The sequence below is a fragment of the Mytilus trossulus genome, unplaced genomic scaffold (genome assembly GCF_036588685.1).
Source record: "Mytilus trossulus isolate FHL-02 unplaced genomic scaffold, PNRI_Mtr1.1.1.hap1 h1tg000363l__unscaffolded, whole genome shotgun sequence".
NCBI classification, from domain to species: Eukaryota; Metazoa; Mollusca; class Bivalvia; order Mytilida; family Mytilidae; genus Mytilus; species Mytilus trossulus.
The window spans coordinates 229,349-247,432 of NW_026963339.1; the positions used below are offsets into that span (position 1 = coordinate 229,349).

At 29.9% G+C, this 18,084-nt stretch overlaps 2 long non-coding RNA genes across 2 annotated transcripts; both read left to right on the forward strand.

Annotated features, from left to right (window-relative positions):
- Window positions 1-6,565: 6,565 nt before the first annotated feature.
- LOC134701891 (uncharacterized) lies at window positions 6,566-7,974 on the forward strand. The gene is made up of 3 exons (XR_010104244.1): window positions 6,566-6,638; window positions 6,944-7,005; window positions 7,905-7,974. It is a non-coding gene; the product is annotated as an uncharacterized LOC134701891 (long non-coding RNA).
- Window positions 7,975-9,041: 1,067 nt separating this feature from the next.
- Window positions 9,042-17,160, forward strand: LOC134701895 (uncharacterized). The gene is made up of 7 exons (XR_010104245.1): window positions 9,042-9,245; window positions 9,947-10,014; window positions 10,866-10,930; window positions 11,554-12,775; window positions 13,502-13,571; window positions 13,904-13,962; window positions 16,682-17,160. It is a non-coding gene; the product is annotated as an uncharacterized LOC134701895 (long non-coding RNA).
- The last annotated feature ends 924 nt before the right edge of the window (window positions 17,161-18,084 follow it).

Genomic DNA, 18,084 nt, shown 5'->3' on the forward strand with positions numbered 1-18,084 from the left:
CAAATGATGCAATTTTGCTCTAAATTTGTGAAGTAAAATTCAGGTACACTATGCCAAGATCAAATTCATGTATATTTTACTCTTGGGAAGTGGTAAAAAACTGCTTGAAAATTAAGATATGTCTGCAAAGTATTTAGTAATTGGGGAAAATATGGTTTGGTTCAGATTAATTGAATAAGATTTTGAATTTCTGCAATTAGTTGATATTGTAATAAAAAAAAATATTTATAATTATCCCAAACATTCACCATCAACGATTCTGGAAGATTATGTCGAGCAATTTTTTTTTGTTGTAAAAGTTTTCATCCAATAATTTATAACTGTAGCCAAATAATAATTTGATTAATTAAAGCCATGGACACCTTCTCATAATTTAAAAATATTGAGATAAATATGCCGATATAAATACAAGTGGTACTTATTTGATTCTTGTCGGTGGATTCTGGAATAATTTTCATTTCATATTTAAAAATTACCAAAAAGTATTTTTTTTGAGAACATATTCAGCTTGAATACATAAATGATTTTTATTTAGCATTTCATGTGAACAACCAAGTTAGAAATTTGACCGAAAAAAACTCAAAAAAAGATTCAGGCATACAAATTATAATATACATTAAAAACTGGATATTAAATGATAAAACCGTGGAAGAAGATTGATTTAATTAGATTACAACACTATTTAACCATTGAACAAGATTTTCTTCTGAAATGCAGCAAAATGGTTTGCCCATCAATTTCAATAGTTAAATTGATATATATAGGAAGATGTGGTATGAGTGCCAATGTGACAAATCTCCATACTTATATATGCAACAACATTTGAAGCTAAAAAAGAGGTTGGAGATTAACCCAGAGTGGAACGCCCATTTATTTAATTTCTTTATCAAATTGATCAATGCAGAAAGGGTGATAGTTGAAATAACTTAGGATGAGGTTTATTAGGTTGTAAAACAGTTTAAGGTCCTTGGATCAAATGATCAACAGATATTTATAAAACATTTTTAAACATTGTCTTGTTTGCATTGTTAGTGCTTTCGGGTGGTTGAAATTTTCAAAACAATTCATGCAGTTTTTGGTGATACACTCGTTTAAATGATAAAACTGAAATTTCAGTTTTGTAATTTAACAACTTCCCTAAATATTTTACTGTTTTCAATACATCTTGATTGTCAAATTGGAGAATAACAGTACATTTGTACTTGAAACTAAATTAAAGTTTGTCATCTGCATTTAAAGTTTCATAGCTGAACATTAATGTTCATCTTGATTTTTCTTTTGAAGACTAAGCAAATATCAAATGATCATTTCAGAAATACATTGAGCTCAGAGCGCTGCGTTTCTAATCTATTACTAACATATTTTCTCTTTGGAGTAGCTTGCAGTTGCTAGGGTCTGGTTGTTTCTTTTGTTTTTTCATTGGTTCTTTGAATGGTGTCATGGTTTTCAAGTGTTCAGGATATGGTGTTCTGCTTTTGAGGGAATCTTTATATGTAATTCTGAAATGAAAATATTTGATATTTGTTTGGTAATTTAAGTATTAAAAAAATTATAATTTTGAGCTTAAATCTGTAAAAAAGTTTTATAATTTTCGAAACAATGTCAAAAACAAAGGTCTTTAATCAAATTCTAAATTATATTTGACATATTATGATGTATTGGAAACCAAAATATTAAAAATATATTTGTATCTTAGATTGAATTCAAATACCTTATTGTGAAAAATTACCCAAAATGTTATATACTTAAGCGTCATCAAAATTATTTCAGGGTATCTGTTTCTTAAAAGCACTGATTGCTAACAAGATAATGGTGAAGTAAAAGTAACATTTCAAAATTATAATCTACCTTTTAAATTAAATTCACTTAATGCTTTGACCAAGTGGGAAGAACAAGTATTTAAATCATTTCAAATACCCCCCTTAAACCTTCATTCTTATTTATCTGAAACTATCATCATTTCCTAGAGTTATTTAGATAAAAATCCCTAGTATTAAACAGAAGTATCTAATTATTTTGCTTCAAATATATCATTCTTGGGTTCATTTTTAACTCTAACCCCCAATAATATGCTTTCATTCAGACATTTTACAAATTCTCCATACAAATCTCCCAAAAAATAATTTTGTGAAAACCTAAAAATTGTCATTCACATGAATAATAATAATAAAAAAAACTGTCAATAATAAGGAATCCACATTTTGCTTGAAAAATATTTGTAATCAAGTTTCATCAATTAGCCTCGAATGTTGTATTTAAGCGAAATAGTTGTTTGTTTCTTTGCTTTGTCTTTACACAGCTGAAAACTTTTACTTTTAAGCAAGGGAGATAACTTGTTTCAAATTTAATTTAATTAAGAAATTTCTAAAAATGACATTTGTCCATTCGGCATCATATTTTTCTAAAATCAGTGTAATTCTTAAAAATGTTTGGTATAACTATTTGGTTTATAATTATCAGTACATAATTAACTTTTTCGTCGCATTTAACAATTACTCATCATGACAAGATTTTGACATTTCTTTTCGAAATTCCCCTTATATTTCTTTTAAAAATTGCATACAATATTCACTTTAAACATATTATAATTGTTAATGTTTGTGTCATTTTGGTCTTTAGTGGATAGTGGATAGTTGTCTCATTGGCAATCATACCTCATCTTCTTTTTTATAACTAAGCAGGTTCAAATTAGATCATGTACCATACTTTTGGGGCAGTGGTAGATTCAGAGGGTGGGAGTTCTGGAGAGGTTGGATCCTCCTTTTGTCGAGCCTTTGACTGAAAAAGTGACACATAGCGATCCTACATTCCGTCATTGGCATCGTCCACAAATATTCACTCTGTGGTTAACGTTTTTAAAATTTTAATAGCTTTCTTAAAACTATCCTGGATTTATACCAAACTTGGACAGAAGTTTGTAAATGATCATAAGATAGTATTCAGAAGTAAATATTGTAAAAATAAAATTCCATTTCTTCGTATTTTACTTGTAACTGGACTTAGTTTTTCTCCTGGGAAATATTACATTCACTCTGTGGTTAAAGTTTTAAAAACTTTGATAACTTTCTTAAACTCTCCTGGATTTGTACCAAGCTTGCACCAAAGCTTGTTTATGATGATAAGATAGTACATGTACCCAGAAGTAAATTTTGTAAAAATAAAATTCCATTTTTCTGTATTTTTCACTTATAACTGACTTAGTTTTTCTTCAAGTTAACATAACATTCAGTCTGCTGTTAAAGTTTTAAAATATTTATTAAATTCATAAACTATTCTGGATTTTTACCAAACTTTGACAGAACTAGGACATGCTTCTTTTAATCAAAAGATAATAAAAAAAATTAAGGGATTGCTAAAGTGAATTTGACAAGATAGCCATATTTTGGATCCTATGGCACCTTCATCAGGATTGAAACTATAGGAAACTGCAGAATCCTGTAATGATAATTTGCTTTTCACAATGTCACCATCAGGATAAATTATAAATAGGAGAGTGAAGGTAGATGCGAAAAATAAACTAGATCAAGAATGTTAAATAAAATATGTTTTTGTATATTTGGACGACATTTGACTTGCAATTATGTACCATTTACTAGGCTGGATATAGTACAGACTTGCATACCGTACCATTTCGACACTGGAAGCAGTACGTTTGTCTGAGCGAAGCCAATTGGAAGCATGTACCTCTTAGTGAAGCTAATTGGGAGCACATACCCTCTGTCTTGTTGCGAAGCTGATTTGAAGCAGTACATATATACCTCTGTCTGCTAAAGCTAATTAGAAGCAGTACCCCTGGCAGCGCGGTCCCAATTAGAGGCATGTAACTCTGAGGGAAGCCAATTGGAAGCATGTACCTCTGCAAAATTTGATTAAACACTATTCAACAAATTTTATTTAACATTCTTTTTAAACCATTAATACTTTTTGTCGAGCCTTCAACTTTAATTGAAAAAAACATGAGACTTAGCCATCCTACATTCTGTCAGCAGCGTCATCATTGGCGATCACAAAAATTCACTCTTTAGTTTAAGTTTTTTGGAATTTTTATAACTTTCTAAAACTATTCTGGATTTCTAAAACTTCCACCGAAGCTTGTATATGATCATAAGATAGTACCCAGAAGTAAATTTTGTAAATGAAACAAATTAATTTTTCCATATTCTACTTATAAATGCCAGGATACAATACATTCACTAAAGTTTTTAAAATTTTATTAACTTTCTTCAAATATTCTGGATTTGTAACAAACTTAGACAGAAGCTTGTTTATGATCAAAAGCTAGTATCTAGACAAAAAATAGTTAAAATTTATTTCCTGTTTTTCCGTATTTTGCTTATTAATGGACTTAGTTTAACCTTATATTCTGAAGTTAAAGTTTTTAAAACAATTATTAGATTCATAAACTATTCTGGATTTTTACCAAACTTGGACAGAAGCTTCTTACAATCAAATGATAGTCTGAGAGGAATATTTTTATTGATATTCCCCCCCCCCCCCTCATTTTTGTTGAGCCTGAGACAGCAAAAGTAAGCGAGACACTGGGATCTGCAGAACCTGTACAAATTTTTTGGTTGCAATTAAATGAGAACAGAACCTAGTTTGAACCCTGCCTTTTATCCTGGGTGGGAGCCCCATCTCTTTAAAAATGGCTGGAACCACCCCTGGGGGAGAATAATTGCTTTTTTATCATTTGAAGATGGAAAAAACTATTTACGTTATTACATGGGATTTGTTTCCAAATGGCAGAAAAGAGGTGTTTACTGTCTTGTGTATTGACAGGAGCTAGTTCTGACTGTTATCCTCCATTTAAGGAACCAGTCATTCCCAAAGTTTACCTTGTGTCAGTCCATCTCTATTAATGTCAAGATATCAGTGATTTCTCTTCTCTTAAGTTTTTTGGAAGCATTCTTATGAAAAACAAATTTTGACATCACCGATTAATATGGTTCATGTATCAAACTTAATTTGGGAACAAAAATGTTACTTTTGAATTGTAAATTTTGAAACTATTTCCTTCAACTATTCTAGTTTAATGATTTTATTACATGGAATTTGAATTTGGACAATTATTTTTTAATTTAAAGAAACAGGATTTTTTGAGTTTACAATATTTCATCCTAAATTTTATCCTAAATGTAAAGATTTCTTACAACATACCACTATTTTGTATTATATTTGTATTTTATATTATCAGCGTTTCTTTTACCATTGAAACTTCAAAGGAAGATTGCACTCACGTTGAAGTTGTGTTATTCCTAGTATTAAACTGGTTGAGAAATTTCCCCCCATTTTCCCGAAATTTGTGAAATTTTATTAAAATTTACAGACAGTACTCGTTTGTGTAATCAACTCCTGCAGTTATAATTTTTTCTATTCTTGAATTAGGAGATTTTTATTTTAACCTTTGTAAGAATGTAACAATTTTTGTTTAGAACTCACATGATGAGCATACAAATTGATTAAGGTTAATCGTCATCACAAATGTTTGACCTTTTATATTTCCATATATTTAAATTTCAGTAAAGACCATTCTCCTTTGTTGATGGAAAATATGAACTTGCACAACTGAGCTACTTCAGGCTATGATCAATTTTTGTAGAATTATTTTCATACTTATGATGTGTGTGAAGAGAAACTTAAAACAAGGGAAATTTTATTAAACTATGCTCCAAAATATTAAAAAAATGTTTGTGATTTATAGGTGTTAGCCAATAAATATTCTGTTCTTTTTTTATAACCTCTTTTTTTAGGTATTTACATATCAGATGTCTGCTAACTAATATAAGAGCAATAATTTGAGCTATGTAAATAAAAAAAATGTAAACATAGTTCTAAATAAAAATGGAAAGAGAAATTGTGGGTATTTAAAAAAAAACATTTGGTCAATTTTCAAAATTCAAGTTACATGTATAAAAGCACATTTGATATTTTTACTGTTTTATGTATGAGTTCAAACAATTATTTTTTATATTGAGAATTACTTCCATGCTGCCATGAATGTAAAAAGAAAATATTGTGAGATGCTTTGGAACATTCTTTGGACAATTGTATATTGGATTATATACAACGGAAAGGACATTGGAATATTAAAATGGATTCAGTGAACTGGTTATCACAAAGAATTATGTTGAAAAGCATGAAAAGTAGCCATGGCAGCAGCTCCAAGGAAGATGGTTACATAAATCTTCAACCAAGTCTGAGGCTTCACCAAGAAAATAAGAAGGCAAGTTTAATTAAGCCAAACATTTTCTATACAATCAGTAATTTGATAAAAATTGTATATAAAGGGCATATGATAGAGTTGATGTTGCTAATGTAAAATGTTATTTTTGCCATTCAATGGGAGATAACTCATAATTTACCTTTATAAACAATGGAATATATTTAAATTATTATTTTTGTGGAGTTGAAAATTCAATCAATAAACTTAAGACTTACTGTTTTTGATTTTAATCTTTTATATTGATTTTACAGTTATTTATGTTATAGTAAGAAATTGGAATAATGTTTGGTAAATGTCAGGGAATTGAAATATAAAGTATATAAATTGTAAATTTTCATATATTTCAGGTTTTTTTTGTGAGATTTTTTCATGGTGTGGGAATAAGACTTGGAGGTCTAATACAGCTAGTATATAGGTAGGTGCCAGTATACAGTTTCGAATAAAATAAATGTTTTATAAATATTCTTTTTAAATTTTATGTGGTTCAGGCTTGAAAGTTTCTAAGAGTTTGGTTTCTAGTTTACGCATTTTTTTTTTATCAGTACAAACATAACGTAATTTTGAATATCGAACCTAATTATTTAGTTTGTTGGATTTCTATCTAGTTAATATATGTTCTCAGCCTCTATTACACATATATAACCTATTTCTTTATAATTTCATATGGTAACAGTGACCTTTTGAAACCATTCTGGTAAGACTTAACACTTTATATTTCAGATTAGCATCAGCTTGTCTGTAAGGATTGAGGCTGAGAATGGCCATTGGAGCTGACTAATATGGTAAGAACCAATACATAAATTAATGAGTCATTTAGCCAAGAACATGTAAATACCCTAGAATGTTATGCAAAGATGTATTATATTTTAATTATGCAGATCTTGAGACGTAGTAAACTTTAATTTTTCTTGAACTATAACTGTGATATAATCTAAAGGGAGGTATCAAGATAAATAAAGGAAATAAAAAAATTATTCAGTTACTTAGAAAATCTTACTATCTGTAAGTTTTCTAAAATTGTTCCTGTATATACATTGTATAATGAATGGGATGTGGACCATCATGTGGTATGATTGCCACTGAAACAACTATCTCCCAGAGACCAAATGATATGTAAGCAACAAATGGTCACTATGGCCTTCAACAATGAGCCAAACATATACCTTACAGTTAACTTTAAAAGTTAGAAACATGGCAAAATGTGAAACAATTCAAACAAGAAAACCAACAGCTTGATTTATAATGAAACCATGAAATAATAACAATTATCGCTATTTTGTGCATTTTTCCTTTGATCTTTTTTGTGATAATTTTCATATCATGCTTCTCGCTTGAGATGGAAAAATTATCGCTAGAAACTAAGGAGACCACGTGGCGTTGCTAACAAAATTGACACTGAAATTGACAAGGTCGTCATAGGTAAAATAGCGATAAACAGATTATCATTGGTCATCTCAACGATAATCTATAAATACGTCGAACAACAACCAACTACTTGTCATCCCTTGTTTGCTACTGAAGACTGGTTGTTTGTAAATTCAGTCTACAGAATCACTTCAAAGCAAAGTAAAAGCAATGTTCTATTGTTCTATGCATCATAAGTGCATTTATTAACTAGTTACTTATTCCTTTGCATTGAATATTGTTCTGAAAGATATTAGAATGTATATTTCTTTTTCAGGTGACTTCAACTGTGGCTGCAGGAAATTATTGTGCAATACAACTGAAACCAAAAAGAATGTAATTCAGACTATTTGTGTGTATGTTTTAAAAAATGTTCATATTTTTTTACCAAAAAAAAAATTTAAAAATTGTAAAGATTCTCCATTTTCAACAAAGCTGGAAGTAATTTGTTGTTGGCTAAATTGATACTTCATAATTTTCCGATTTTACTTTTAGACCTACTCTTGATATCTTAATTATGGTCAATGTGTTATCAAACATTTCCAGAAGGTTAAAAATGGAGAATCTAAAAAAAAAAAGAAAAATAATGTTATTTTGTTAAAATGTACATTTTGGTTTTCTGATTTGTTGGATGTATCTCTTTTTTTCTTCATTAGTTTGTTATTTTTTGCAGTGTTTTTAGCTATAAAAAAGATTATTTCACAAGAAGCATAGAAAAAAACACATCTTGGTGAAAAAAGATTAATTCAGATTTTTAGTGTTAAATGCCACAATAAGCAAGATTTGTTATATATCTTGGTGTCCATTTTTTAATTGGTTGAGAAAATCGGAGTAATGGAAGTGAACCACCTAGGTGAACAATTATGTACTAAATATTTTTGTTAATTATTTAAATAATTTATGTCAAATTTATTATTTATTATAGCTATACCATCTTGTATTTTTGTTAGATATAGCAATGATGTGGAGTCTAAACAGGTGAAATTTTTGGCAAAGGGAGGTAATAAATTATTCCCCTGTTTAACTCCTCATTCTTTTAAATTTATGATTTTACTTAAATATTCATATGTATAAGTTTTTTGTTTAATATCAGATGTATACTAGCTAACAATGACTATTATTCAGAGTTCTGTAAATAAAAAAAAATGTAAACAGAGCTCCAGATAATAGATTTAAGGGTGGGAGAAATTATGGGACACTATCGGTAGAATCGATTTGGTGAAATTTTCAAGATACATGATTAATTGAGAGTGCATCTGATATTTTTTTTATTTATTTCTATAAATTATGGACCAAAAACGAAAAGATTGCAATTAAGATAATGATGACAGCCAGGAGAGCAGCTCTAAGGAAGATGGTCAATAAAATTTTCAACCAAGTCTGAGGCTTTACCATGAAATTGAGAAGGCAAGTTTATTGAAGTCAAACAATTTCTATACATTTTCTAGAAATATTTGTTAAATGTACATATTCATCCTTATTTTCTGCATGAAAAACATCTTTCAATAATTTATTTACCAGTTTAATATTTTGGGATACCATTGTCAAGGGGTACAATCAAAATCACGTGATGGATATACACACACCGGAACTAACAGTCGAGCAGACCGCTTGAAAGGTAAGTAGTCGTATTTACTTGTTTATATCAATGAAATTTAATAAATAAGGTAGTGCACGGAATGTCGGATACTATCTAGTTTTGAAATACACAATTATCATTGCTGGAAATCGTGCAGTTAATGCTTACACTTCGACACAAAAATTCGTTGAAAATTTGGAACTGTGTCGAAGTGTTTTCAATAACTGCATGCTTTCTAGCAAAAACAATTGTGTATTTTAAAACTACATACTATCCGACATTCGGTGTGCCAACTTATTAATCAAAATTTAATTGATATAAACAAGGAAATGCAACTACTAACCTTTCAAGCGGCGAGTTTGACTGTAACTTCCGGTGTGTGTATATCCATCACGTAATTTTGATTGCACCCCTTGATTGTACATTAACAAGAATTTCTATTACAATTGCAGGAGTAAATTCTAAGATAGGAATTAACTTTCAAGGGGAGACTAGCACAATTAACAGCAAGATTTGTTCATTCAATGGGAGACAACTCATTTTCATTATTCAAATTAGTTGAGTGCAGAATTCAAATCATAAACCTTGACTACTTTTGTTTGTTTTTCAATCTTTACAAAATATGTGGATTTTATACTATTGGTACTTGAAGTAAGAAATCAGAAAAATGTGTAAATCAATTTTTAGGTTGACATAGAAATTGGTTTGTAAAATTAATAAATGTGTTAATTTCTTTTTAGGTACTTTCTGTGGCATGTTTTCATGGTGTGGGAATAAGACTTGGTGGTCAAATACAGCTAATATGTAGGTAGGTACCAGTATTGTTAATCCTGTTTAAAAAAAAATAATCTATAAATAAGATTATTTTAAAATGAATACTGACTTTTTTAGGGTTAAAGGTTTATAAGAGTTTGGTCAACAGTATATACTCTTTATTTTATCAGTATCATATGACAATGGTCTCTTGGCAAAGTATGGCCTTATAATAGATTTTAAATTTCAACTTTTATCATAGAATATCAAAGGGGCCCCAATTTGGATCTTAAATGGATATATTTCAAGAAACTTAATGTGACTTAAAATAAATCGCTTCTTTATAATACATTGTAGTCTCCATAATTAGCTATATTGGGAGATATTATCAAAATGCTATAATTTTGTGAATTTTCTTACCTAAAAGCTTAAAGAATACCTTTGATCCAAAATGTTTCGTAACTTATAGGAACCAAGGGTAATACATGTATTTAAATAAAAAGACGTAAACTATTACTGGATATGCTAAAAACTGTTCTGAATTGTGAAAAATTGGACCTTAATTGGCGCTTTTGCGAATACACCAGAATTGCATAATCAAGATGTCATAACTTAATAGTTTATAGTGTCAGGTGCCAAAATGAAGTGTTTATTTTGTATTAATAATGATACCAGAACAATATATATGTTAAATTTGTAGTATTTGGGCTTGATTTAAAAAAAAAAAAAAATCTTAGGGCCAACTTAACCCTTTTAAGCCTACTCCTTTTAGGATTGAATTGTGTTGTTGGATTGATGTCTAACCAATGTTCTCAAAACCTATCGCATATATAACCCATTTTATATATCATAGATACAGTATTCCAGAAGTTATCCTTTATAACAATTTTGTATTTTATATTTCAGGTTAGCACCACAGCTTGTCTGCAAGGATTGAAGCTGGGAAACGGCCATTGGAGCTGAATTTTATGGTAAGAAACTAAAATATTGATTAATGAACTTTTAAATTTACCATGTATTTTTTTATGAACACATGTATTTTGAAATATTTTCCAAATTAATAGTTTTAATTATACTGGTAATCTGGATTGGGTATTTAAGAATAAAGAGATGTTATAAGATTTGCAACTACTCAACTATCAATAAGAGAAGCAAATTACAATCACTGTAGGACCTTCAGCAATGAGCAAAACCTATATGAATGTAAATAATGCAACTGGTTGAATATCACAATAGGAACTTGTATTTATAAATCTAATCTCTAATGCAAAACTTTGAGGCCAGATTTTTCTGAAATCTTGGGATTATTTATCTTGCATATTTGTCCATTTGTTGAAAAATCACAAGAATAGCATGCAATAATTTCTGGTTTTACAGTACCAGTTTTAAAGGCCCTGCCTGAACATAACAAAATGTGAAACAGTTTCAAACTAGAAAACCAATGCATTAATTCATACAACTAATAAAGGAAAATAAACATGATGCACATCAACCATTGATTTATCATCCTTTTTTGCTAATAATTGTATAAATCGGTATATCGGTTTGATCTTGTTTTGACAAATATGTTTAAGAATGTTTATTTCTATTTCAGGAAGCTGTGGCTGCAGCAATGATTATGTGATAAAACTGAAGAATGTTATTCAAATTTTTTTTGTATATATTTCAAAAAATGTAATTTTTTATAAAAAAAAAAAAAAAAAAAAAAAAAAAAGGTGTAAAGATTCTCCATTTTCAATTAGATTGGAAGCTTGTATTTACAATTGTTAGATCTTCTTCGTTATTCCCCCACCCCCTGTATCTCTATTTCATTTTTACTTTGAAAATGAAATGGAACAGACAAATTTTACTTGTCAACTTAATAATGGTCTGTCTAGTCAAAAGGCCTCCAGTTGGTTTAGAATGGAGAATCTAAAAAAAAATATGTAAAGTGGTTTTTTTTAGTTTCCTGAATTTTTATATACATTTTGTTATTGCTCCCTTTCAATTTTATAAATTCCAGATTTTAAGTTTTGGAATTATGGGGCTTTATTCATAAAAAAGGGTGATTTTTCACACCTGGACAATAACTCAAAAAGGCTTTCACCAATGTCCATGAAACTTTGGTGAATTGTTTATATCTATTGACATCAGCTCCCTTTCCCTTTTTATTAATTTTAGATTTTACGTTTTCTTAAGTAATGAATTTTTATACTTAAAAAAGGGGGATTTTATGCAGTTTTGGTGAAACTTAAAAGAGCAACGGCCGTATCATGTGCTAAAGCGCATCCCTTTATTGAAATGTGTTGTAGTTTTTACATATTATTATTTCTTTATTTTAATTATACAAATTTTGTATTGTTAAATATTTAAAGGGTGTGGAGTCTCAACAGGGTGAAATTTTCAGGACAAAAGGGAGGTAATTCCTTTGTTATACTCATTATACTTGAAATTTCCTGAGTGTTTATATGGAATATAACTTTTTTAATTAAAATATTCACTTTTGTACACATTTTCTTTAAATATCAGATGTATACTTGCTAAAATTACTTTTATTTAGAGTTCTGTAAATAAAAAAAAATGTAAGCAGAGCTCTAGCTATAGATAATAGATTTGGAGGGTGGGAGAAATTGTGGGTAACTACAATTGATTAGGTGAAATTTCAAAAGACTTAAAAAGTGCATCTGATATTTATTTTTACATAATGTTATTTCTGAAAGCAAATGGACAATAAGATGAGGACATAAACCACCTTCCAGGTTAGGATAGCAGCTCTTAAGGAAGATGGTCAATTAAATCTTCAACCCAGTCTGAGGCCTTACCATGAAAAATATGTGGTGAGTTGAAATATTCCACAAAACTAATGATCATATTATTATAGGCATTTTAAATTATTTGTTTATAATGGGTTTGATTTTGAGGACATCTACATCAATGCTGAACAATTTTATAACACATTAAAAAGAAGATGTGGTATGATTGCCATTGAGACAACTATCCACAAAAGACCAAAATGACACAGACATTAACAAATATAGGTCACTGTACAGCCTTCAACAATGAGCAAAGCCCATACTGCATAGTCAACTATAAAAGGTTATGATAAGACAATGTAAAACAATTCAAACAAGAAAACTAACGGCCTTATTTATGTAAAAAAAATGAACGAAAAACAAATATGTAACACATAAACAAATGACAACCACTGAATTACAGGCTCCTGACTTGGGACAAGCATGTACATAAATAATGTGGCGGGGTTAAACATGTTAGCAGGATCCCAACCCTCCCCCTAACCTGGGACAGTGGTATAACAGTACAACATAATAACAAACTATAAAAATCAGTTGAAAAAGGCTCAACTCATCAGATGCACAAAAATACAAATGGATGTGAACAACAACTTGTATTCAATTGAATTGTTTTGTACCTTAGGTATCAAGTTAACATACAGAAAATGATAGTATAAGACAAATTCATAAGAAATGTGACAAGGCATAATTTTGTTACACTTTTAAAAAAAATCTTATGTACAATTTAATCTTAAAAACATTTTTTTCCAGGTTGTTGAAATTACAATTTTTTCATGGTGTGGGGAGTAAGACTTGAATATCTGATATTGTTAACATGATGGTAGGTATACAAGCTTTTAGTTTTTTTCATAATTTAATAGTAATTGATATCAATTGTTTTTTTAAAGGTTTGAAATACTATACTATATGATAAAGTACAAGTTTATTTTTGTATTGCAAACTTAATAGAATTGAAAATAGCAATTGAGAATGAGTTGGAGAGATAAAAAAAAAACATACAAAGAGCAGAAAACATAACCATTAGTTTGATTTTGAATACCAATTATTTTCTCACAGAATTTTGTATGTTATTCAAGAACTTTTAATCAATTATTATGATCTATATATATTTTTTAAAGTTGCGAATAACTGACCTTGAACTTTGTTTTACAGGTTAGCATCACAAGTTTCCTTTGGGTAACTTGCTTGAGGAGTAAAGAGAGCTGTTTAAGGTGAGAATTTATTAATCAACAAACAATTTAAATTTTAATTATACATGTATCTATGCCCCTAGATATCTATGTATCCATTTTTACTGATTTTTTGTCCCTTTCCTGAACAAGAAATATGAAGGGGATATAACCTGATATCAAGTAAAAAAATAGCTTTTATAAAAAGATGCATAATAACTGCCTTACATTCAGTGGTTCATATATTCGTTTCAACTTTCAAAAGAATTTTATTCCTACATTTTTAACATAAATTTTGTGTGGAGTAAGTGTCAACTAAACAACAAATAACATACCGTATTCAATTATTTTAACTTTTTGTTTAGTGAATTTATCAGCAGCTTCTGCATTCATCATGTTGAATATTTCAAATAATTACTCATGGAAAATTGATGTTAAGGTGGTACCCAACACTTTCACTAAAATTAATTTGGCTCGTTTATATTTTCATAAAATTTTGACAAAGTATTACTTTGACAAAAATATAAAAATTTCAAAAACGTTGAACGAACTATTTTATCAGATAAATTACACTGATTATATAGCAGTTTTACAAACACTACTTTTGATCATTAAAAAGCTTAATCCTCCCTAAATAACACAACGTAATTAAAACTTTTAGCTGATTTTACAGAGTTATCTCCCTGTAGTGTAAGGTACCACCTTAAGTCTCAGAAAAGTTTGGAAAGTTTATTTTTGTCTTCAGGAGCCTGTTTCTGGGGTTGTATGTTGATGTGTTACATATTTGTTTTTTGTTCATTTTTTGTACATAAATGAGGCCATTAGTTATCTTGATTGAATTGTTTTACAGATGTCATTTTGGGAATCTTTTATAGTTGACTTGATAATGGTTTATGGGCATTGCTCATTGTCGACGGTCATACAGTCTATAGTTGTTTTAAATTTCTGTCTCTTGTGGAGAGTTGTCTCATTGGCAATCATACCACATCTTCTATTTTTTATATTTCACATTCAGTGATATCAGGTTCTTTTTTAGCTCACCTGGCCCGAAGGGCCAAGTGAGCTTTTCTCATCACTTTGCGTCCGGCGTCCGTCGTCGTCGTCCGTCGTTAACTTTTACAAAAATCTTCTCCTCTAAAACTACTGGGCCAAATTTAACCAAACTTGGCCACAATCATCATTGGGGTATCTAGTTTGAAAATTGTGTCCGGTGACCCCGCCAACTAACCAAGATGGCCGCCATGGCTATAAATAGAACATAGGGGTAAAATGCAGTTTTTGGCTTATAACTCAAAAACCAAAGCATTTAGGGGAAATCTGACATGGGGTAATATTGTTAATCAGGTGAAGATCTATCTGCCCTGAAATTTTCAGATGAATCTGACATTCTGTTGTTAGGTTGCTGCCCCTGAATTGGTAATTTTAAGGAAATTTTGTTGTTTTTGGTTATTATCTTGAATATTATTTCAGATAGAGATAAACTGTAAAAGGCAATAATGTTCAGCAAAGTAAGATCTACAAATAAGTCAACATGACCAAAATGATCAGTTGACCACTTTAGGAGTTATTGCCCTTTATAGTCAATTTTTAACCATTTTTCGTAAATCTTAGTAATCTTTTAGAAAAATCTTCTCCTCTGAAACTGCTGGGCCAAATTATTTGAAACTTGGCCACAATCATCATTGGGGTATCTAGTTTAAAAATTGTGTCCGGTGACCCCGCCAACTAACCAAGATGGCCGCCATGGCTATAAATAGAACATAGGGGTAAAATGCAGTTTTTGGCTTATAACTCAAAAACCAAAACATTTAGAGCAAATCTGACATTGGGTAAAATTGTTAATCAGGTGAAGATCTATCTGCCCTGAAATTTTCAGATGAATTGGACAACCTGTTTTGGGGTTGCGGCCCCTGAATTGGTAATTTGAAGGAAATTTTGCTGTTTTTGGTTATTATATTGAATATTATTATAGATATAGGTAAACTGTAAACAGCAATAATGTTCAGCAAGGTCAGATTTACAAATAAGTCAACATGACCAAAATGGTCAGTTGACCTCTTTAGGATTTATTGCCCTTTAAAGTCAATTTTTAACCATTTTTTCGTAAATTTTATATATCTTTTACTAAAATCTTCTTCTCTGAAACTGCTGTGCCAAATTGATCCAAACTTGGCCACAATCATCTTTGGGGTTTCTTGTTTAAAAAATGTGTGGCGTGACCTGGCCATCAAACCAAGATGGCCGCCACGGCTAAAAATAGAACATAGGGGTAAAATGCAGTTTTTGGCTTATAACTCAAAAACCAAATAATTTAGAGAAAATCTGACATGAAGTAAAATTGTTAATCAGGTCAAGATCTATCTGCCCTGAAATTTTCAGATGAATTGGACAACCTGTTTTTTGGGTTGCGGCCCCTGAATTGGTAATTTTAAGGAAATTTTGCTGTTTTTGGTTATTATATTGAATATTATTATAGATATAGGTAAACTGTAAACAGCAATAATGTTCAGCAAAGTAAGATCTACAAATAAGTCAACATGAACGAAATGGTCAATTGACTCCTGTAGGAGTTATTGACCTTTGTAGTCAATTTTCAATCTGCTTCCTTTGTTTAATATTCACATAGACCAAGGTGAGCGACACAGGCTCTTTAGAGCCTCTAGTTTATTTGAAAAATTGCACATTAAATGTTATTATATTCCAGAATAATAATTAATTCGAAATCAAACAATAATTAAAACTTGACTTTATTTCTTTTCAGTTGAAAGTGTCACCTTTGCTGCCTTGTGTGGTACAATCTTCAGACAATATCCTGCAAACCGTGGCTGAACTGTTACTATCTTTTTTTAGTAGAATCCTTAGACAGTAATCTTGTGGCAGAATGAGTTGTAAACAAATTGTTTTTATTCCTGTATTGAGTTTCAAATTGGATATTTTTTTATTTATATTATTTGTATTCCATTTGCATTCAATTATTGTTTTTTAATTGATGAATCATTAAAACTTAAATTTTGTGGGGTCCTAAAGGACTTTCTTAGAGGGGGCCAGTGCAATTGATTAAACAAATTTTTTCCCGCAACAGGGAGAGGAGACATCCCCATAAATATGCCTTTGAAATGGGGTGTTAAAGAAGATTTGTATTGTTTGTTTGTTTGTCCATCATCAGCTCTCATCCACAGCTTGGTAGATTTTCATTGAAACTTTCAGCTGATTTTCTGTACTAAAGGCAGTATGTTTTTTAATTTATTATAATGAAATTTTGGGTTTTCCCAACCTTTTTGAAGTGAAAACAATGGAACACAGTGTTGGCAGATACTGAAGATTATTTGAAAGTTTAGAGAAAGTCCCATTTAATCTTGATAATTGTGGGTTAAAGTTGTAGATGGATAAACAAACATATCATACACTTACTCACTTTACCTATTTGCGAATCCATAACTTAACATAAAGGGGCCCAACACCAGTCATTTCCTGTACAATCAACCAAATTTTTCCTCCGAAAGGGGTTGGGGGGGGGGGGGGGGGGGGGGATATTTAATAAAGATTAATATGCTTAGAAATTTGGTGTGAGTAAATAAACTTTACTTTTTATTTTAAAACAGCATGTGATTAAAAATATGAAATGAATTGTTAAACATATCCTTGGTGATCTAATAATTTTTTGCACAGATCAAGATATTTAGTCAGTGGTGGATCCAGAAATTTTCCAGGAATATGGGGGGCACTGACTGCTTCAGCGGGTCCCTGCTCCAGTCATGTTTTAGTGATTCCCTAAATATTAAACCAAATTTTTCCCACTGAAGGGGGCCCTCTGAAAAATCCTCTTAATCCACGTCTCTGCTATTTTGTTTTTTTATAACCCAGTAAATAAGTTGAGTTTGTTCTCAAAAAATAATTTGATTCATGTATTTTTTATTGTAGCATAAACATAGCTTTAATTTCCTTTGTTTAAGAATTGTAATGTTTTTTTAATGTCATTTTTAAAAGTTGGCACTAATTGAGGATTCTGTTGTTTATGGAATTCTTTTATAAGTTTGGTTAGCAATAAAAAGGTTTTTTTTATTAAACAAAGAATAATTACTCTGTTTACAGAATTTAATACATGTATCAAAAATTAGACATGATTTAATTTAATTCATAATGCTAATTTAATGGGAAATTACA